Source organism: Adelges cooleyi, unplaced genomic scaffold (genome assembly GCF_023614345.1).
Source record: "Adelges cooleyi isolate 19-005CV unplaced genomic scaffold, UGA_ACOO_1.1 ACOO_flye_CR_arks_rails_tigmint_CR_PRNA_248, whole genome shotgun sequence".
Taxonomy (NCBI): Eukaryota; Metazoa; Arthropoda; class Insecta; order Hemiptera; family Adelgidae; genus Adelges; species Adelges cooleyi.
In genome coordinates, this window is record NW_026095913.1 from 1,714,491 (window position 1) to 1,737,652 (window position 23,162).

Sequence of the window (23,162 nt, forward strand, 5' to 3'; positions counted from 1 at the left end):
AAAACAAAATGTTAGTATTGTCAAATAACATTTTTAAAAAGAAAAAAAAAATTACAATTATTTTGTGAAAAACTAAGTCCCTACCATGATTTGCCCTGTACATTAATTATATTATTTATATACATATATTATATATTAATCGTATCGAAAAATATCAGTTATAATATTATTATCACGTAATCATATAAATAAAATATTATGAAGTAAGCAAAAAGCCAAGCTGCAGTGAGACCAGAATGACAAAATTAAATTTCTTTGGTACATATTTTTAATTTGTTTCACTACTGCAACCATGCGATACAAAATAAAATATTAGTTATATTATTATAAATTTATCACAATATACATTATCATATGAAATTGGTGTTCATCATTAAACTGATTTGTATATTCGATAAGTATTCACTATGCAGTGTGTAACAGCTTATAAAATAAATATTATTTATTTTTATTTGAATTGGTCACACTGACGCTCGTCTTCTTGATTACTTCGTTTCTGAGTTCAGTGCGTTATAATTATGATGCTACAGCTCTATATTATATTTTTACCCTATGCAGTGAATGTATCAAAATAGAAGTTGTGAACATTTTTATTCATTTTTTTTTTTTTGTAAGCCTCATGTACTACCCGGAGGCATACAGCTCAATAACACATTCGCGGTGGTGTATAGGCCTTGTATTTACCACGAGCTTGTTCGTGCCATATTATACTTATATTATTGTCATATTACAGTACCCGAGGGCCTTTTACGATTATTAATATTATGACGTATGCATACTTTCGCCGAGACGAATCGGTTGGCGCGAAAAACTTAAATATGAAAAATATATATTATACTAATATTGCAGAACTTCTGTTGGCGCTATCCGATAACAGCTGTCGTGCCGTTGTTTGTACGGTATGTCTCTCCGGAGGACAGTGTGTATTCAATTAAGACCTAGGGGGGAAGTGAGGGCAGGAAATCGCCTTCCGTGCAAGAGTACATTAAAATCGTCGTCGGTTGTGTGTGTATGTTTTTTTTTTTTTGGTGTGGTAGAATTTCCGACACGAACCTAACCCGTCTGGCTAAGTCGTGCCCGCTCGTTATTTGATTAAACCGTGATTTACGGACATAAAAACGCGAGGGCCTATTATTTGGCTGTGTTCTAAATGTCTCGGCATGCCAATTGTGATTTCCAGCAGCGACATATTATCATTGAACTATTATGCATATCATTATTATCGTTATTATTATTATAATATATTATTATCGTTGTAGCTGTACGCCGAAATTCCGTCGTGCGAAAAAACAATAAAACCGACGTTAAGCCAACCCTATACCAGCTAACTCGGTGTGGTGGTGGTTTTTTTTTTTTAATAGAAAATATCGACGGTTAGAATACCTATTATTGGCCGCAATAAGGTAAAATATTTTAATGAAGTAAGCAAAAAGGCAAGCTGCAGTGTGACCGGAATGACAAAATTACATTTCTCTGGTACATTATATTTTTTTAATTCGTTTCACTACTGCAACCATGTGATACATAATAAAATATTATCACTCAATCGTGTCACCACATGTAATTAAAATTTGACAATTGATCTGTAAAGTTCATAAGGATTGTACTGGCAGCGTTTCAACGACCTACAAAAAAAGTGGTTTATTTTTATTTAAAGTGGTCACACTGTCGCTCGCCTTCTGATGTTATAGTTCTATATATTTACAGACTAAGAGTAAGAGACCATACCGTGAATTGATTTTCAAACTGTCCGCCCAAAAACGTCCCGGACTTTAAACACCGGTGTTTTTTTACATTACTATTATAATTTTTTTTTACAACTGTCAGACGCAGAAATGGTCGTTGCCGTTTTTATTGGTTAAAAATACCAAAAAAATTTCATCAAATAAATAGACCAACGGCAACGTGTTCGACCGTTGTGCATAATTGAAATGTCAAATTATTGTTCATTTAACTGGCACTGAAGAGTTTCGTGTGCCTTTTTCCAATCCAATATTTCTGCGGTCGAAATTACATCTTGTCGGGTGTTGTCCTTCATAGTAATAATATATAATATCAAAACCAAACGTCCGACAGGTACGGCTACTGCATTCGGCATTAAAAGACCATTGTTAAGCACAGGCAATTTGTTTTTCTATTTTTTTTTCTTATTGGAAATAATATGTTCGACCTTATGATTTTATTTGCGCGTTTACCGGGAACAACTGAGTAAATTGGTTGGCGCCATTTATGTACCGGGTTATCCATCTGATGTAAGACACTAATTTTCTCGGAAAATATGAATATTTTTTAAGTTTTATTTTCCTTTACTAGGAGCTACATAGTATTTTAATATATTTTACAATACTTGAAACATGTTTCCCTTCTTCTCTCATACGTAAAAGAAGTTTAGAATTTTTTTTTCTTCAAATACAAAACACATGTTTTTAATTCCATAAATATGTAGTCAAAAAACGTTAGAATATGTTAGTCATTGCATCATACGCTTTGTAGTGATGTTAGTGATGATAGTCCAGTGATGTTAGTGATTGAATTTTTAATCATTAATTTGTTAGTTTGCTATAACTTTTGTAATGATTAGAATTACAAATCTATATTCGTTCGGGTTTAACAACAGTAGCACAATAATTTCCCATTAAATAATAATATCGAACACCGTAGATAACACCGTCGCTGTGTTTTAATAAGTAATAGATTAGTAAAGCTTGTCTATCATTGGACAATGCGTACTTAAATATGAATTTTATGGGCTACTCGATTTTGGTTAACCCAAAACATATGACAATTATAATGGGAAATGTAGCTATTAAACCCAATGAGACATTGAGTGGTTCACGATAAAATTATCAACTTGTATATTCTTTTTAGAAGGTGCTTCCGAGAAAATAATTCTTCGTAAAAAGAGATAAAATTACCATACCCATTTGAAAAAAAAATGTCCGAAATTTAATTCCACGTATTTACATAGATTAGGTCGGGTCTGGTCGGGATAAGGGGGAGGGGGGGAGGTGAATAAAAAAAAATTATCCTTGTGCGAATATATTATTTACAAAAGTCCATGGGGAAAAAAATTGTATGCCGTTAAAAATAAAAGGCGACACGTTATTATGTCGAAGCAAACAATGTAAAATAACGATAATAATATATTATTATGTTAAACGGTTCATGTTAAATTGACATTGGGCAATAACCTATGGTCGTTTTTTTCCCATTTTGGTACCCAACGTGGCCCACGCGGTCTCGTTGATATTGGAAAAATTTGAACGTTCATCAAATTTATATTGTGTACAATTATATGTACATGCGATTGGTTTGTTTAATCATACTATGACCGATGTCGGACAATTTTTTTTTTTTACTACGGTTCGACTGCAGTACTGCAAGCGCCAGAAATTGTGAGAGATTTTGTAATCCAGAAATTTTCTCGTTCGTTAAACTGTTCTATAGCTGTACGAACAAAGTACACACACCCACCCAAGTCCTATCGCGGATTGCGGTAGGTCTGGTTTTTACCGAACGAGCTGGCCGTGTACGGTTACAATGTAAAAAGGTACGTTTAGGAGTTGGAAGCCAATTCGAAGCGATCCCAACGGCGGTAACAGCCAAAACGACGTCCCTCGTTATCTAAGCAAAAATCTTCGCGCTCAACCCTCGTTGGTCGGACCCTTCGCAATTTGTGTGGTTTCCACTCTTTTCAGCATAATATCGTTATTTTTTACAATAGACGCGTAGCTAAGAAGGTAATATAGTGGTTTTACAATGAATTGTTATTGTTTATTTGTACCAAAATCTCTAAACTGAAAACCGCTGAAACAATTGCTTAATGTACTTTACAAACAAAAGAGGTCGAATGGTTTCTTGTGTTTTTAAGTTAACATACATTTTTATACTTAAAGTTAAAACCTAGTTTTCTACAATCCAATCGGTACAGATTTATTTATATTAAATACAACAGGAAAACAAACAAATCATTAATAATACTTATGATAAGGGTTCAGAGAAAAATGTTTCATTTCTATAATGGAATAGTATCGAACGTCGCAATTATATTAACCACGCGAAATAGTTTTTTAATATATTATTTGTTAAGTTTTGAGGTACCCCAGACCGGGATAATCTGTATATATATATATATATATATATATATGAATTGATTGCTGTTTCTTGGTAAGCCCATAATTTGAGAACGGCTGAACTGATTTGGCTCTTTTTTTTTTTTAAATGTTCGTAATAGTCCAAATAAGATTTTAGAGGATAGAAAATGGCAAAAGTTGCCAGGAAAATTGCAAAATTTTTAGTGAAAGTTTATTCCAATAATTCCTGATCCAAAGAGTTGCTAAATAAGGAAATAACAAACACATACGTTTTATCATCGCGGTAAACAAATTGTTGACTGTTGTTAGACTAGTGCCAGCTCGACCGAACAAAGCGATCCGCTCTTAAACCGATACCGTTCGGTCAACATCACTGCGGTTAACGGCCCTATTCCATTTGCCACAGTCGAGTGCATTTTTTTATCAACGCGACTGATTGGTTTTTTACCAGATTACATTACTATCGGCCTCGACGGTTTCGGTGGACGCACTCGACAGTCTGTCGTTGCCGTAGGTTTCTGAACTGAATTCTATTAGGGCGAACAAACACATCCGAGTCCAGACATGTCTACATACTATCGCAAACACAGAAGGCGAACCGCTTTCGGCCGAATAATTAATTTACCCGTCGGTTCAAAGGTTTTGGAAACGGTTTTGAGGCGAATGCGCCGGTTTGATAAGACCGGTAAATCCTCGAATGGACATTTTAATTTTCTCATTAACCCGTCAGTGCCGTGCTCACATGACAAACACGAAACCACAAAGAAACGTAACTCAAAATGGGTCTGATCCGGACCGTCCTCGGACGGATTTTTTTCTCTGTAAAATAATATAAACTCATTGCCGAAAATATTACAGCGTGTGTGTTACAAGAAAGCATGGCATCATACACGCGAGGAAGGTTGTGCCAAATTATATTTAAACACAACTGAAAATGATAATTTATAGATATAATACTGTACTGATAAGGATGTCGCGCAACAGGTGGGCCGTCCGAAATCTTAATTTAAAACTTAAATGTACTTGTAAAACTTGAGTAATTATTAGATTAGTGATACAAATTATTTTTAGGCAGTTAATTCATTTTTCTGACTATCGCAGAATATTTCTCAGCGGTTTTAAATATTTTTTTCATCTAAACATTGTTTTCTAATGCCAAAAACACGGCTTACTGGGTGTTGGTAGAGTAAGAAACCTCACTATACAAGTTTTAGTTGAGAACGTTTTCTATGTTTTGTTGGAAAGCAATTTTCGATAATTGGTTTGGAAATGGAACAATATGGCATAAAGAAAGGGCATGCTTTTAACTATTCAAATGTAGATATCTTTTAAAATTAAAATCATATTTTTAAAATCGAATTCCAACAAAACATAGTTAAAGTTCTCATCTTTCAAACAATTTTTATAATCAGATTATACACCATTGGCGGCAATTTTCCACAAAGGGTCTGAAACAAAATGTGGACATTATATGACATACACTAGTTATTCATCTACTATATTTAATTGAATACGAAATACACAATCAGACATTATGTAAGAGTTATATTTTTATTTTTCAACAAAAAACGGCTTATTGTAATTTTATTTTATTAATAAAAGGGTCAGTCTGATTTCAAGAGGTCGCATCCGGAAGATCAGCATGTCTGCCGTAATTTCCGTTTTTGATTTAAAGGTGTGGATAGTGGAAAATGACAAATCAAGTCCATTAGATAAGGGTTTAATCGAGAACGTTGACGTTGTAAGTTATAATTTATGTATATACGATTACTTATGCAGAACTTTCTGTATTACCTACGATTATTGGCCAAAATAACAAAGTCAGACGTTTAAATCAAATTGTTCCAATAGTGTTCGGAAATCGGTTGCTAGCCTGAATAATAATTCAAATGGCGTCCAAGACAAAGTTTACAGACTACTTTGAAACTTTAAATATTTCAAAGCGAGCAAAGCATTAATTTCGAATCCTCTCCATACACAAGACCAATCGATTAGAGTCGTCCGTCGCCGGTCACTCGGTTGTGCACAACAAAATACATTACAGAGAAATTACTGTACACTGGCAAATCGACTTGTGGGATAGTTGGCTGAAACACTTAATGCCAGCTAATTTGTTCCATTGGGCCCGACTATTAATAATTCAACAGTAAGCGGTGCACTTTTCTAACGGAACTCTATATTTTATAATACACCTGTGTTGATTTAAATATTGAACAACTAATCCTAAACATATATGATTAGTAAGTCTAGTGTAAGACTGATTTACAAAATATATCTGAGCTTAAAATTCGGTCTTAACTCATGAAATTCTATGATTTTTATCTAAAAGTTGGTACTAACTAGGTTAGGTTATAATAAAAGCAAACAAAAAACACTAAAGTAATGCATAATGTAAATGTGTATTCCGAATAAAGTGTACTATAAAAAGAACAGTATAGTTTTATTAATTATTCAAAGTACTTTTCCGTTTGGAAGTATTCAAATGTACTCGAAAGATTTGCCTTTATTATGCAAAATACAACTACAATATTCCAAACGGATAACCAAAAAATTGTTTCCTAAATATAGTTTGTACTGTCGATAAACCCTGTTGTGTAAGGAACTTTTGAAAACAAAATAAATAATAAATGTTTAATTGTACCTATTTGCATGTCAAAACCCTTCCGTGACGTAGCGATATGCCATGTATTATAGAATAGTTTCGCTTCTTGTTATCTGTTTTGTTTGGAAAAATAACAAACAATACAACCCCGTATTAGTATTAATAATATTATATTATTATGTATAGGTCTAAATGTTGCATGGAAGAATTTATAAATAAAATAATAAATTCACCAAGAATATTTTTAGGTTAGTCCATGTCCGTTCAATGTAATCCCCTCGAACAGTCTACCATAAAAGCCTATCATATTAGTGTGCATTTAAGACAGTATAACATGACATAATTATTTAAACCACAATCTGTTGTAAGCACATTAGAACTCGTTGTATAATAATGATTGCTATTATAGCTGTTGTAATAGCATTGGAATTATTTATACTCAGGTATTTCATAAAATGGTAAAGACTCTGCACTGACGTTAAATTTCGAGTATTATGTTTTTATCCGAATAGATTTAGCTAATCTTAACCAGTGAACGGTCTTGCGGCTCGAGACAATTAAGTTACCTAATACCAAGGTAACTCCATAACCGGTAGTCATAAACATAATCAGCTTCCCTGATAAAAAGTAACGTCCTCGTTTCTGAATACTCGTCTTGACATAAACCGGAATACTTTAATAACAAAAAAAAAGTATAACCGCCGACATATTTTGTTAAGCCGAGATATTACAGAGATAACAAATAAAAAAGTGGCGGCCAAGCAGTTCGTTTTGGATGTCTTTTACGTCTTTTACTATACAAAACGAGTCCGTTGTGCAATCATTCTTTGATCGCCTGCTAAGTACGCTACAAAAGAGGGGTTTAAATTTGAAGTACTTCCACTGCACGAAATCTTCAATGTTCAAGCGGCTCTCCAATAAGAATAGGAATAAAAACCAAATGACAGAAAAAACACTAAACATCAATCCAACCCGACATGGCTAGTAAATAAAAAATATACTTAACAAAAGAATTGACAATGTAGGCGAATAGATCATCTGCAACAAAATCGTGTAGACTTCAGTGATATACAGATATGTGTCAATATTGCATATCCAAAGCGCCGCCATACAATTTATTGCTATAAAATTAATATATAAACTATATTATATCGACCGACTAGATCAGCTAGTTTCTAGTTTATATTAAACTCAAAAAGCTCATAAAGTAGTTTAAAGTTGGATTATTAATTTGTTATCTTCTTATTTACAATCACAAGTTCGAAATTGTTTTATATTTTCTAAGAATTTTATGCAGACAATATTTAAAAGAAAATGTGGCTTTAATAAATTTCGATTACGGCAATTTATTTTTAGTTTGAATAAGATTAAAGGTATATTTTTAAAGTCTACAATTTCATTAGAACGTTAAGACTTTCAAACAACTAGTCCGCCTTCAAAACTACAATATTATACAAATTTTGCAATAAAAAAAAACGTGGAATATTTTAATTGTTAATACGAAATTAACTATTATTCACATGTTGACACATTTATTCCCTTTCAATATTTATACCATAACCAAATTTTCAAGACAATAAAGTTACTTAAAAGTTATTTAAAGCCAAATGAATTTTCAAAGAAAACCGTTTTGAATATTAAATTACCTTACACAATAAAAGTAATGGATATTATGAGATCAGATGGATATCAGTCAAATGCAGTATTAACATACATATTATAAATAAATAATATATATATATATATTATAGTTTAGTATAAATTAATGATTCAGTTGGCCAACGGTTTTTCTATCAGCTGATGCCGATTAACAAAAGTATAGAAACAAAGTGGTTTTTCACAAAGTCTTTGAAGACGTTTGATATTGAAATAATATTGTTTGGGAGAAACATCAGCTCATTTCGACTTTTCAAAGAGAATAAATTTAATTTGAAAAATTTTACTTTCAAAATTCGTACGATTCCGCCCGTCGTTTTAATAATTTATTTATAGCCGGTTGGACTCGCCGGATGAGAAAATGACTTTAAGCATATTATTTCGAAGAAGAAATTGTTCGAAACAAAAATAATAACAGAAATTCGTCTTAATATAATTTTATTATACTCGTATACTTATTCAAAACAATTATTTTCATTCAATTAAAACCATAACGCAATCAACCCATGAAAATAACGTTGTGTTGTTGAACTAAGCTAATGCGCGTGCCAGCCTTCCAATCAGATAAGGGAGGTTCGCACGTGATCCACATAAACACAAACCCCCGTCGGCATACTTAAGTATGTTTGTCAATGTTATCTATGGCTTTTGACGACGGGCTGCGTGCATATTTCAAGTGTGTGATATTTACTCTTTGAGTAAACCCCCAAGAGTATGTCGGCGAGACACAGTTAGTAAACGAAAATGCTTATATAATTCAAGAAAGGGAATAATTAAAAAAATTAAAAATGCTGTAAAAAAAAACTGTTAAAACACAAACGTTTTAAAAAATCTGCAAAATTAAAAAAACATTATTTTTCTAATTAACAAAAATTTGATTTCATATTTTTGTCAGATATTTAAGTACTGGCTTTTTTTTTGGGGGGGGGGGGGTTGAGGCACTCATAACTGGCGGACGGACATATTGCTTGAATTAAAATAGGAAAAAGCAAAATAAATCAGAAATTAAATAAAAAATGGCTTCCTTGCCAAATAATACATTCTCGAACCAAAAAATATTGATAAGTAAGTTGAATAAATCAAAATTATTGATTTTTAAAAACTTTATTATTAGTGAAAAACCCTTTTTTTTCTTCAAAAAATTAATATTAAAATTCTTATTTATAAAAAAAATATATCAATAGAGTGATTTTGAAGTGTCAAACTTCGACTTTGAGATCGTTTATTCGATTTGTAAATATTTTGATTTGTTTTCAAGTTAAAATTGTTTAAACGGAAAATTTCAAATGTCAATCAAATACAAAAAAAAGCATTAGTCGTTAAGCTAGGACATCAGAACTTTTAAGTATTTCTAATTTGAATAGGCTCATCGATTGAGGGAAAAGAGGGTAGTAAAACAAATATTGTGTTTTAGAAAGTGTAACATATACACACGTTATTCTGAAATTAGTTCCAGTAGACAGAATAGGTATATTATAATATTAGCTGTTGGCACTACATGCTTTCCTTTAACGCTTTGTCTCACGCGTTAAACTTTGCAACGTTTAATTTAAAACTATAATAACGTGTAAATAGTTCATCCACTGTGATACCTTTAGAAAATAAGTTATTTAATTTCCGGCGTACGACAACATCTGCAGGAATTTAATTATCATTTGCATTGCCGTTATCCTGCGAATGCGTTAAACAATGTTATCTGCTAGATTTGATTTTTTTATGTTTTCATTAAACACCAACCGTGTTGTGTGTTATAAACTTAATTAGCGTTCAAACCTTGTGAATACAAAGCCGTATAATATGTTCGATTTTTGAAGTCGCCAAATTGTGTTAGTTTTTCATCGAATCTATAATTGTCATAATGAGTGTGAGTGACTTAACAGCCAACAGGTAATGCGAATGAAACTTACTCACTTACGTATAACACTTTCTTACTGTGCTGGTATATACTATGCTTGGTTTGGACTGTACTGGGTTGAACCTACTATCCACCGATTCGCATCGAAGCGTTTATTAAAAAGCGATTTTATCATTTTTTAGTTATAATAATACCTTTAGACCTGTGACCTCCTCAACTCCACTATACCCCAACCCCTTGGCTGTACTGGCCTTTTTGTAAAATAATTTTTGTCGTGTGTCAGCAAAATATTGTAACTGTTGAAAAGGCCTAACACTAACGATGATCTAAAACTCCTTACCTAATAGCAACGCGTCCTTCGAGAACAGCTGAATACATATTATGTATTAATTCCCATTTAATACATATTATTATACCGCTGAACTGAGTTTACAATTTCACATTTCAAGCAGAAATTGCTCCGTTGCCGGTGCATTAAATCCTTTGATCCTGTTGGTCTATTGAGATTCTGCCGAAATCGACAAAATCTTAAACGGTCCTAACTAAACCTCAGAAATACAATGTTCAAAGTGTTAACTTGTTCAACGCGATGGCCCAAAGTCATAACGGTTTTGCTGTCAATATCCTCAGAGTTGACAAACTGTCATCAAACAGAACAGGACAAGTATGAGGTCTTACTGAAAGGTTGAAAGCCGTCATGCTATCAAAGTGGACCTATACAATTTGGAATGAATTAATTACCACAACATAGTAAAATATTGCTAGTAATATAAAATAAAAAATACAATATTTTACTGTCATTTTTAATTTAAGGTGTAAACGATTTTCTGAAAAAAAATAATAGTATTGGTACTTATTTCTCCTCAATGACCTACAATACAACGTCGAGGACATGATATGTATAATTGAATTTGAAAACATTTTAAAACTTTTTTCGTGCTCACCGTGAAATGGGAATTAAGTGAATTTCCATAAAAGTCATTGTAACATTTTAAACTTAAACAGCAGCCAGTTAACTGGTATAATTACTCATCTTACGTACTAACGAATTTTATTATTATGTCGGCGACGTTAAAATGTCCGTTTAGTTATAATCCGTTTAAGCTTATCGGCATATTATAGTCAAGTAAATAAACTAAAGTAAAAATAGAACATTATACTTGTCATAAAACGACCGTTAATCCGAAACGGTCATTTCAAAAACGACATAAGTCATAAAACTGAAACTGCACGTTAACCATAAAGCTACTTAATTGGTGGAGAAATTAAACTTATTTTGCTCTTTCACTTAATTTTAAAACTACTTTTAGGATCTGGTAGTTATGAATCAACCTACCTTTGGCAATATTTCAAATAAATCAATAAAACATTTTAAATAAAATAAAAACACTTTACTTATGTTGTTTGTGCAATGAAAAGTAATTTATTTAAAAAAAATTAGGTAAAATAATATAATTTTTACAGGTAACACAAGTTTATAAAATCAATTATCAATAAACGATGTAATTAGACAATAAACCGTGAATCCGGAGGGGTTGGAGGGTCAAAAACCAACTACTTCCAAAAAAGTAAACAAAACAAAAACATAATAAAAAAATACAAAATTATAGTTTTTAAATGTTTTATCTTTTTTTCAGATATCTATTAAACTTTTTATACTCAAATGGTAACGCACATATTTCAGTAAATCTTTAAACTAAGACTAATTTGCTGAACATTTTGACTGGTCGATAAAATATATAAAACTACAAAACTGTAATACTTTTAAGAAAAATTTAGTGTCTTGTACTAAGTTAATACACACCGTATAAGTAAAAAAACCAATTTTTTATGTATTTTTTAAAATGACTAATTCGTTTATACTACACCAGGATATTATGACATTTATAGATCACAAGGTTACTGTATAACGCGTGGTACCATAACGAATATTTTATTATTCAAGAATTTTTTTTTTTAAATAAAAGTTTCTCAGTACAAAGTGAAAGTTCAACGTAAAATGTTATTACTGAAAAGCTGACAGACTTATAGTGGTTGTTGACAACGTTTTTAATAATATATAAAATAATAATGTATTGCCTTATTAAAATTGTACGTGGAATATATTTTACTCATTTACACGCCGTTCTAGTTTCTCTTGTGTTTTTCTAAAAGGTCAAACCGTTGGACATTTTCTTGAAGAACTAAGTTGACATTTTGCAAAAAAGGCAAATGTGAACTTTATTAAAAATAAGTACTATAGCAGACTAACGCGGATTATTTTAAGGAAGGCTCCATTCAACCGTCCTATGTTTGACACGAGCGATTTCGGCCGACCTTTTCCGCTATTCAATAAAGGCGGACGTTCTTCTTTAAAGATAAAAATAAAATTAAGCGCCTACACTATTTGAATAAACAAAATGTGAGTGGGTATATTTAACACATTGAAATATCACAAAAACTTTTAAATTTTAAACGGTTTATTTTTAATTAGTTGGACAATGCTGAAAAGAAACACTCGTCTTAATTACTATAAGGTATTGCACGGTTTTGTCTTGTGATTTTTGTTTAGATTTTAAACACAAAAACTGCATCTGTATTTCATGTGAATATATTATTATATTATGGTCATATCAACGCGACTATAAATTAAAATAGATACGGGTTTAGTGCGAAAGTAATAAATATAATTTAAAACAAAAGGACGTTTACAGGGTTAATTTATTTTATTTTTTTGCAAAAAAATCATCAACAGATCTTGCGCGTTTGAACAATTTATGACATCAGATTTGGTTAACCGGAAAGTAGCATAATATAAATATATATTGTACATAAAATGTAGGTAAATGTTTATACTTGAACGAGTGTTGTACTAGTATAAAATATACCAGTTCTTGTTTAAAACATAACCACTCGGTTATTAAAATTTGGAATGTCTTAAAACGTGTCGAGTAATCAAAAGGCGGTATTTAGTTTCAGAGTTTTTGGACTTTATATAATTATTATAGATGTGGCCTTGTGTTTTCCTAAATTAAATATTTGTTTCTCGTTGAAAGTTCAAATTTTGAACTCTACAAACGATAACTTAAAAACAATATCAGTACCAGCTGATTATTTTATAGATGGCTCGTGCTTGGTTTTTGGACTGATCTCGTTTTTAGCTTCGATGAGGAGCTAAGAAGGTATTGGCTTTACAATGATGTGTGTATTTTTTTATTCTGGACCGATTTACTCAAGTATGCGAATGGTACTTTGGTGGGTCAAAAGTTGAAAAAAAAACAATTCCTTCAATCCCAAAACCGGAAAAAAAATTGTCAGTTTTTCAACTTAAACATGCCTCAAATCAAATATTTCAATAACCCTACACCTTCCCACCCCTAGAGGGTTCACATGTTAATGCTTTTTTTAAAAGTTTTTTGCGCACAATTTTAAACTTTCGAGCTGTTAATTAGACTTTAGATAGGGCTAATGTTTATAAAAACATGTAAAAAAAATCTGTATTCAAATTTTTTTTATAAGGAAAAACTCCAAAAAAAATGGTATTTTAAAAGATATTTTGGGTTTATTAACATGAAGTTTAATATACGGTCCATTATAAACTGCTAAATAACTATAAAAGACAATTCGACTATTTTATTTTTCTGTTTAATTTTATATTTTAGGCAATAAATTGACTCCACGCCATATATAAAAGGTAAAATTAAAAACTAATACTAAATTCGAAATCAGCGACCCCAAAAACATTTCATTTATAGTCAATCATATTTATCAAATTCACTTTTAAAACTATTTTAACTTTGACGCGGAGCTAAGAAGGTATTAGTTTTACAAGTTATTTTTTTAAATGTCAAAATTTAAGCAATTTTACACGCCAGATTAGCAACTTTGTTTAGTTTGGACTATGCTAGCTAATGTACTGTTTACAGATTCGCATCGAAGCTGTGATGAAATCACATTTAGATTAATTGCTTTGTACTTTAACTTCTCCTGAACTGATTTATACTGCACTAGGTTTTACATTTTCTGGTTTGGACGGTGCTGGTTTTTTTTTGTAACGCTTACAGCGAAAATACGCACTTGCAAACTATAAAACCTGATTTGTAAATTCTTGAAGATAGCTTGTAAATTACTGGCATTTGATTCGACTACTTGGACGGGCAAACTCAACATCAAATGACGAGCTTACTAAGTATGAACCCAATCGGTTAGAATTAAAAACGGTTTATTTCTGTGGCTTGCTCTAATTATTATCGATTGAACGTGCACTTCCTTTGGTGGGTCGCGTGTCCAACGTTCGAACATATATAATTTTTTTTTTTTTTGTACTTAGGTAACTGGTAGCGAAATGCCGCAACGGTAACAACTAACAAGAACAATGTAATAAGTCTAATAACACGGTACGACTGCGGTCGAAAAAGGAAATACAACAGTAATATTATATACTTATATTTATTCGTGCTCTTGCTACACAGACGCATTTAATACATCATCCGTTGTACGGTTTGGCTTGTGAGTTGGTCCCAAATGTAATTGGCCAAAAAGCTATATGCGATGTAGTCAAGTACTGACTTCGATTGAGAGTTATGGCCGCTGTTGTGCAGATTTTCCCATAGAAATACATTTGGAAAACCGCTCTTTCCGTTGCCCCACTCTTTATTGTTGTTTTCAACTAAAAAATATATTATTATTATTATTATTATTATGATAAACGGCCGCGTTATTTATTGTACACCGATGACGATGACGACGATCGCTGACGTCATTGTTTGTATACATTTTTTTACCACGATGGTAATTATCGGACGCGTCCGCCCAAATAATGTTAATATATTATTAGGAGGACCCTAGGGCTAGCTAAAGCATTGTTTTTTTGGAAATCTGTCGGGCCGCCAATAAAACACACCGATGAAAGGATTGCGTTATCAATTAAAACCGCCGATTATGTCGAAAACCGCACACACACAAACTAGCTATATATATATATATATATATATATATATTGTCATCGATCTTGACGGACATGAGCTGCTGGTGTTATTATTTAAAACCGTTCGATTAACGATTGTTGTACCCTGGCTGTAACCTAACGGGGCCGTGTAATAAATTACCACCACACCGGATTCGGGAGGACCCCGACAAAGCCGTATGCATAATATATAATTACCGTGTGTCCTTTCATTATAATTTCGAGCAAAGGAAAATAAAAACCGAGACAGTAGCACGGAAATAAACAACGTATTATATTATTTCCCCCTCCGACTGACCGCACAGTATTCTGATTTGGTAACAACGTGCAAAAAAAAAAACAAACAAACATATGAAAAAATATATACTTTTTTATGTTTTTACTTACAATTCTTTTTTATGTTTTCCTAGTCTAGATAGGTCTTTTTCGTGAGAAATTTAATTATGCGATGCAAACCAATTCACTGGGATGTCGTCGAATTTGAATCTTATACAATACCGACGCCTACATAGCCTTACACAACCAAACGGCACTTGAATAGAACATTACTATTATGTACACGTGCTCAATGGAAATGTCTGCGGCAAGAGTTGTTCATGTAACTAAAGAAGTACACAATTACTTTTAATATACTATGTGATGATTTAAATAAAAAACTATACAAAATAGGGAACCTTATATAAGTATACGAACAAAATAATTATTTTTCGGTCCGCTACTTCCTAAAAACAAACCAACGGGTACAACGGATTATGTTAACCTAATTAATGTGTTGTACGTCAATATTATTAAATAAGTATTTTTTATCTCTTTATTTAATTTTTTTTTTGTTTATGCTAATTTCCAAAAACGAAATAGGGAAATTACTATAACATTAAAATCGTTTACAAACTTCACGCGCCTTAAATACAACTAAATGAATTATACTAATTTGTCATCAATTTGTATAGACCGAAATGTAAGAATGAATAATGAAAATATTTACAGCAAAGAAACCTATTGTTTAAAATGTAAAAAAAAAACAAAAACTGCTAAATTATTTAACAGTGAGTAATTTAATAAGATGTGTTATCAGCAGTTGTTTAATTGGCCATGAATTGTATCATGGCAAATCACTTGAATCTTTTTGGCGACTATTTTGCTTTACATCTCTTGTGCTAAAAGACAATGTCATAATAACTGAAAAATATAATATATTTATATATAGATTTTTAATTATCTAACTAAGTTAGGTATACAATTTTCATGGGATATCCGGCCAGTTGAGTACCGGAGAACACTAAAAATAATATAGATCTAAAATAGCTCTACTAACTATTGTTTTCAGTATACACTTGTTATAGATTATTGCGTTTAGGTCCCTTTAGTATCTAAAAAAAAAAAACCAAAATTCGCTCTTCAGATTTCACGGCCACCGAGCGTTCTTTTACTGTGTACTTTTTTATGGGTTATAATATATTTTAATGTGCCTAAAAAAAAAAATCGTTAAACATAGACGTTACGAGCGAGCACAGCAAAATGTGTTGTCTACCCGTTACTGACATGGCATATAAAAAAACTGTGTACCGCACTTGAAGGGACCGTGACTTGATGGGCGAGATGTAAAATAAAACAACCTACAAAAAATAACAACTACCAATCTCTTATCTCTAAGGACAAATAATAAAATATTCGATAAAATTTGATTTAAAGAATTTAAAAACAAAAAAAAAACCGATGAAAACGCCACTTTAATAACTTCCCGTTCAATCAAAACCGGATGCTAAAAACTAACTCAATTTTGTGGCAACAAATTAAAGTTTCATCATTCGATTTATATATTTCTACGAATCGCATAATAATATTTTTTTTTGTTTATTTGGAGCTGAAGTTTCATCAGATTTGTTAGCCATACAAATGTACTTTAATAACGATTTCCTGAAATTGGTCTTGATTTATGAATTGCAATTTTTCTATAATGTATTAGTTCAAACTTTTTTGCACACTTGTAAAATATCCAAATATGAATTTAAAAAAAAAAAAACCTACCGGCTTTTGATTTGAATGTCGTTAAACTTAATGTTAAATAAAATTTACCCAAAGGTTAAATTAGGGTTCAGCGGGGTGGTTTTATGTGGAACCCGTTACACGAGAATGTAATCAGACAAACGCGTTGACAAATGGAGACTACTGTGGATGATATCTAAAAATTTTAAACGCTTAGACATTTTATTGTACTTGCCTTTTACAGGCTATGACGTTATACGAAAGATTAGAGTTAAGTGTATTTTCGAATTACTCGTTTTATTTTTTAGCCGACTAGGTATATATCGTCGGAAGCTCATAAAACAATCGATGAGCAAAACGGCTTTCTACTGTACGCATTAGGATGACGGTTAAAAGCCGAAACCAATTAGTGTGTAAGCTCCGAATTCACTTCAGTACTACCAAATGGGAAAGATCAAATGATCGTCTGCTTCAAATGGTTGTTTTATTTGACTTACCGGAGACTACCGGCAAATAGAGTTGTCCGTTGGGTTGTATAACAAGATAAAGTAATAAAATAATAATAATAAAATTGAACTTCCTACTTTCAAAAGCTTTAATAACGTTGTCGCTAATCTCCTACAAATAGGCTAACACAAATCATATTTTATTGAACCCGTAGAAAAATAATAGAAATAAAGTTTTCCTTATGTAATATCGAAGACCGCTACAATAAACTTAGGAAGGTATGGCGCAACTCGACAATATTCTATAGCTTCGCGCAAGTTGGGCACATAATATTTTATCCTGGAGAAATTTCCAAACAATAATCGCCTTGTGCTTTTACTTCCACTTAGAGGCTTCTATGGAGCTTTGTTATTTTTGTGTAGAAATATTTGTAACAATAATACCACTAAACAGTTATATAATATTATTTCACTTTAAACAATATTGAACGAGGCGGAGAAAACCCAATATGAACGCTTTATTATAACACTGTTTATTGCGCATAGAAACACTACTATTACAACAACACACACTGGCGTTGGCAAAATATAAGAATTATGCTGTCAAGTGTCCGTTCTTTCGGCAGACAGATTAATAAATCAGTTTGACAGTGCGTTATTATCAAATCATCAATAAGTTTTCGGACGTTTTCGGCGGACAGAGTAAGCCGCATAGAAAATGTCTTATAAAATATCTCCAAGAAAAATATCATATTACACCGAACTCGACACGCCAGTATGGCAAACACCGGCATTTGCTAAACATCAAGTGATTAAATGCAATGGTTGTAATTGAAATTCATGGAATTATATAATGGGGTTCCCCTCGCCGGTACTTATTAATGTTATTCCAATAAACGACATTTTATCAATCGTCCGTTAAAATAATTCAAACTCTGCGGTTAACGTTAATCTTTAGTCAAACCAAAAATTTGATTTTATGATCTCTCAGTTAGGTTAGGTTAGCTTTTTACCGAATTAAAGTGATGAGGAATATTATATGTTTGTATAAAAAAAAATTGAATCAACGGGTTCTCTGTGGGTTTATATAATTGTAAGTAGGTACCAATTTAATTACAATACTAATATCTACCCTATTGTATTACCCATTAGTAATGATCGCGACTAGATGTAAAATGTATTTATATTTAATTCCACATTACTGATATAATTATTAGCAGTAGTAGTGGAGAAGAGGTTGAGTTTTACTTTATTGTTATTCCCAACAAGAATTGACCACCTAAATGAATGGAGCGGCCAAGATTTTCACCGTTTAAGACATTTACTGGTTACGGTATAGTTCACTATCAATAAAATGGCAAGTTAAGGTAAGTATAAATAAAAATGATATAAAGAAATATCAGCTATATTATATTGTATAACTTTATAACAATAAACGTTACAATTTTTGAAACTATAAAAATCAATTTTATAATAAATTTCAAAAAACAATCATGGATTAAAACGATAAACGTTAACAGATACCAATATGAAGTTAACGAACTTTTTATGTTACCGTCGTAACTTCTTTCAATTAAGGACCTTAGTTATAAATAAAACTTCCGCTTGTAAAAACTTAGTTTATATTAATCTCGGATTAAATTTGATTGATAAAATCGACGTTGTGCTAATTGAAAAAAATCACACGCAGTTATCATATAAAATCTAGCCCCAAATTATTTCGCTTAGACTTTTTGTTTTGTTTTCTTATGTTGTCATTAGCTAAAAATACTTGCTCGAGGTATTTTACGTGACGTAAGTTTAGTAGAGTGTTTGAAACTGATTAAAAATTATTAATTGGATTTACTGAAGTTTTAATTTGTACTTAAAATTTAGAAGTTTTCTTGAACGTTTAAGATTTTTTTGCCGTCCCGATAGTTGTTTATGTGAGTAGTAAAACTTTAACGTACAAATACCGAATAAGTAGTTCGGTTTAAAACACCAACAGCTAAGAGAGAAATACAAAATATACTTAAATGGGTAGAACCTAACCTAATCTTATATTATTTTCTAGTTTAATTCGTACTTCAGGCGTGGGTATGCTTGAAATTGGAAACACGAAAAAAAAAACATATTTACATATCCGTTTTCTATTAGTGTACTGTAAGCATTGAATTTGCAAATACTTCATGAATCAAACATGTGACAACGGCAATAGTGTCGAAAATGAATGACGGTCTTTACATAGGACAGTTTTCTTTGTACACAGCAGCGTGATTCCTGTGGCCGAGCACAAAGTGTTTCTTGTGTAAGAGCTCTTGCACATAAAAGCAAGATACTGTGTACTATGTACACTCATAAATAATAATAACTATATTATATTCCCTTCGACGTGGAGCCGAACAACTATTGGTCTCTCGACGAGGTGTTTTTTTTTTCTTTTTAGCTTTTTTTAGAAAGGTTGATTTTTTTTTTTCGTTACCTACAGACTCTATCAAGGGGCATAGCCGTCGATCGATACCTACATTAACAATTGGCCCCCACCATAGAGTAGCAGCGAAATCATTAAAAAAATATATAATATAATATAATATTTGTTTTAATGTAATTAATCAAACAAGTATACATCAATCGATTTTAAAATTGATTAATCACAATATATTTTTTTGCTAAAAAACGATTTATTGTGGCTATAAACGTCATGATATTATATTTTGTGCGATTAAAATTAATCTGAGTACAACAATATTATGCTAATGAGTTTCCGGTAAGTAAATTATCAACTTTAAAATATCATAACTTACGCAAACAAGTTTGGAGAAAATCACAAACTTACTACTGGAGTTCAGTACTTCCGTTACGGAATTATTAACATGACATGTTTTGTTATTAAGTTTGCAAGACTATTTTCCACTCTCCTATCTACCCGCTAAATGTATTGTCGACCATTTAAATATTATAGTGTAGGCTTATGTTGATAATTAAATGCTACCATCATGGTCGACATATCATAGCCAATAATATTATAACGTCCATGGGTTTCAAGTTATAGTAAACATTTCTTCCTGATACAAGCTGTTGCTATTAGCATTTAATATTTATCGCAAGACTTACCGTCGGGAAATCCAATATTAAACTTTCTACGAGGCCGATCAACTTAGGACTATTTGCCATGAGAGTATTGGTCACTGGATGTAGTTTCAATAAAGTTCTGGACTTACAGTGAAAAGGTATGTTGTGACTAAACTATTTGCTTTACAACGTTATTACAAATAGATATTTATGAAATACTATATTAGTACAGACTTCGAATTAAACAAAAAATGGTATTACAAATTCGAATTGTACCTAATTAAATCTATTAAAAATGTACAACGAATAAAAAAAGTCTAATGAAATATGTTATTCTATACCGATTGTTAATATAAAAACACAATCACCCATATTATATAATATGTTCATATGTTTGTCATCTATAAATTACTCTAAACTTATAAAAAAAATAATCTCATTGATGAAGTTCTAATATTCTATTGGACTCCGACCAATTATACATTTCTGATTTGGTAAAAATAAACAAAAAAGAAACATATTTTTATAAACAAATATATATCTTAGAAGACATTCAATTATGTAAATTCCGGTTAAAATGTATAGCGGCAAATTGTATTATTTTTTTTGCAACGTAAACGGGTTCTTAGATCTAGTGGAATTTGATATTGTATAATAATGATGCCTATATAATACTTGGTAAATAGCCTTACATAACATTGCACCTTAATAATAGTATAGTAATTATGTGCTGATTGACAATGTGAACCGATTCGGACGTGACACGGGTTATTCATCTACTCAAGTAAAGAATTAGTGTTAAACAAAAAAACACTATAATGGCGTGACTACGCCCTCTGATGATTTAAATAAAAAAATATACAAAAAGGATCCTTATAGTATACAAAAATTCTTATTTTTCGGTCCGCTACTTCCGGAAAAACAACCCAACGGGTACGATGGACTACTGTTAAACCTAATTAATGTATTGTACAACAATTTTATTAAATAAATCTCTTTTTTTACATTTATTTTGTTTATATTAATTATCAAAAACGTAATAGGGCAATTATTATAAAACCGTTTATGCATTTCTCGCTTAAATGTATTTTTGCGCCTTAAATACAACTAGATGAATTATACTAATTTGTCTTAACTAGTTTTTTTCACTATGGATTTAATTAATGCAATTTATTTTCATCTCTTATGAAAAAAACATATTTTAAAAAGATTAAGGAGATTGAAAGCGGCGGTTTTAAAAGAGTTTTATTTAAAAAAAAAGTTGGTTTAGACGAAGAGAGAATATTGTGGGTAAATGCAAATAACATTACAGTCTACCTTGTATTCAGCTTTTATCTTTAGACGCTAATAGCATAAAAAGGTATTTAAGTACATAGTAATTTGATTTCTTAAAAGTTACCCTTTAAAACTACACATTAAGAAAATATTTTTGCCTGAACAATTTTTCGTTTATAAAATTTCATAAACATGGAACTTAGATAATATTTGAAGGTACAAATAAACAAATGAACAATGCAATATTTTATTAGAAATAATATTAATCGGGCGATTTTAAAGAAGTTTAGTGTACCAATGCAATATTTATTTTTTGTAAATGAGATTTAATCAATTTCAATCATCCGAACTCCGAGTTATTATTCTCATGATAATTTGTAAAAGCTTGAAGGTATAATTTTTAACGTATACAATTTTTTGTCATTTTTGTAGTTAAAGATTTCTTATTCTTCAGTGAAAAATTCTACGGTTTAATGTTACAATTTCAACTCTGAAAAAGATACGAATTTGTTGGCTGTCTTACACATAGTACATGTTAGAAAGGAAATTTCATGAAAAAAATTAAATTAAATTAAAAAAAATAATTAGCAACCTGGTAATAAGTAGCTATAACGAACCATCCCGAGTAGTAAATATACTCAGTCGGCCTTCTAACTGTATACAAAACATTTATCAATGATGTTTAAAAATTGATATTTTTACCTGTTATACCTGAGTTTTGGCTCGTGTAAAAAAAAAAAAAAAAATAATAATAATTAAAATCACCAAATCTTCCACAATCGAATATGGTCAGACTATAGTTGGTAAAATCGTACAAACGACGGCGGCCACGAACGCCGGCACAAACGGTAAGACGTGTCGAAACCGAACGACGGAAAACTGGGAAAAAAATATTTCCCCAAAGGAAATGAATAAGACACACGCGCGCAAACAGACGTCGAACAAGCGACCGACAGTGAAACGGCCGAACCGAATTTCTAGTAACCGTAACGGAGTCCGAACCACAACTGATTATGTCAGCAGCTCCGACTACTAGCGATTCTCTTCGCAGCCCCTCCGCCGCGAGGGCGAGTTTAACCCTCGCCGGGCCAGGGGTGCAACATCAGTCGCGTACGACCATGCTTTCCGGCTTTTTACCGGCCCCGGAGGGTAATTTGATTTTTGTCGCTTTTACCCACAACATGTGGATCACGACGTCTTGGACAGCCAATTGTTTTATTGGACTCGGATTTCGATTAATATCCTTCCCGGA

At 31.6% G+C, this 23,162-nt stretch overlaps 1 protein-coding gene across 4 annotated transcripts in view; it reads right to left on the reverse strand.

Annotated features, from left to right (window-relative positions):
- Nucleotides 1-22,902, reverse strand: part of LOC126837372 (lachesin-like) — a 102,398-nt gene extending 79,496 nt beyond the window's left edge. For 2 of the 4 annotated variants that reach the window (XM_050571278.1, XM_050571275.1), the window contains exon 1: nt 22,676-22,902. The gene's annotated coding sequence lies outside the window, so the exon portion shown is untranslated. Of the gene's footprint in view, nt 1-22,612 lie in introns of all 4 variants that reach the window. The other 2 variants (XM_050571274.1, XM_050571277.1) reach the window with 2 other exon arrangements.
- Nucleotides 22,903-23,162: the final 260 nt, after the last annotated feature.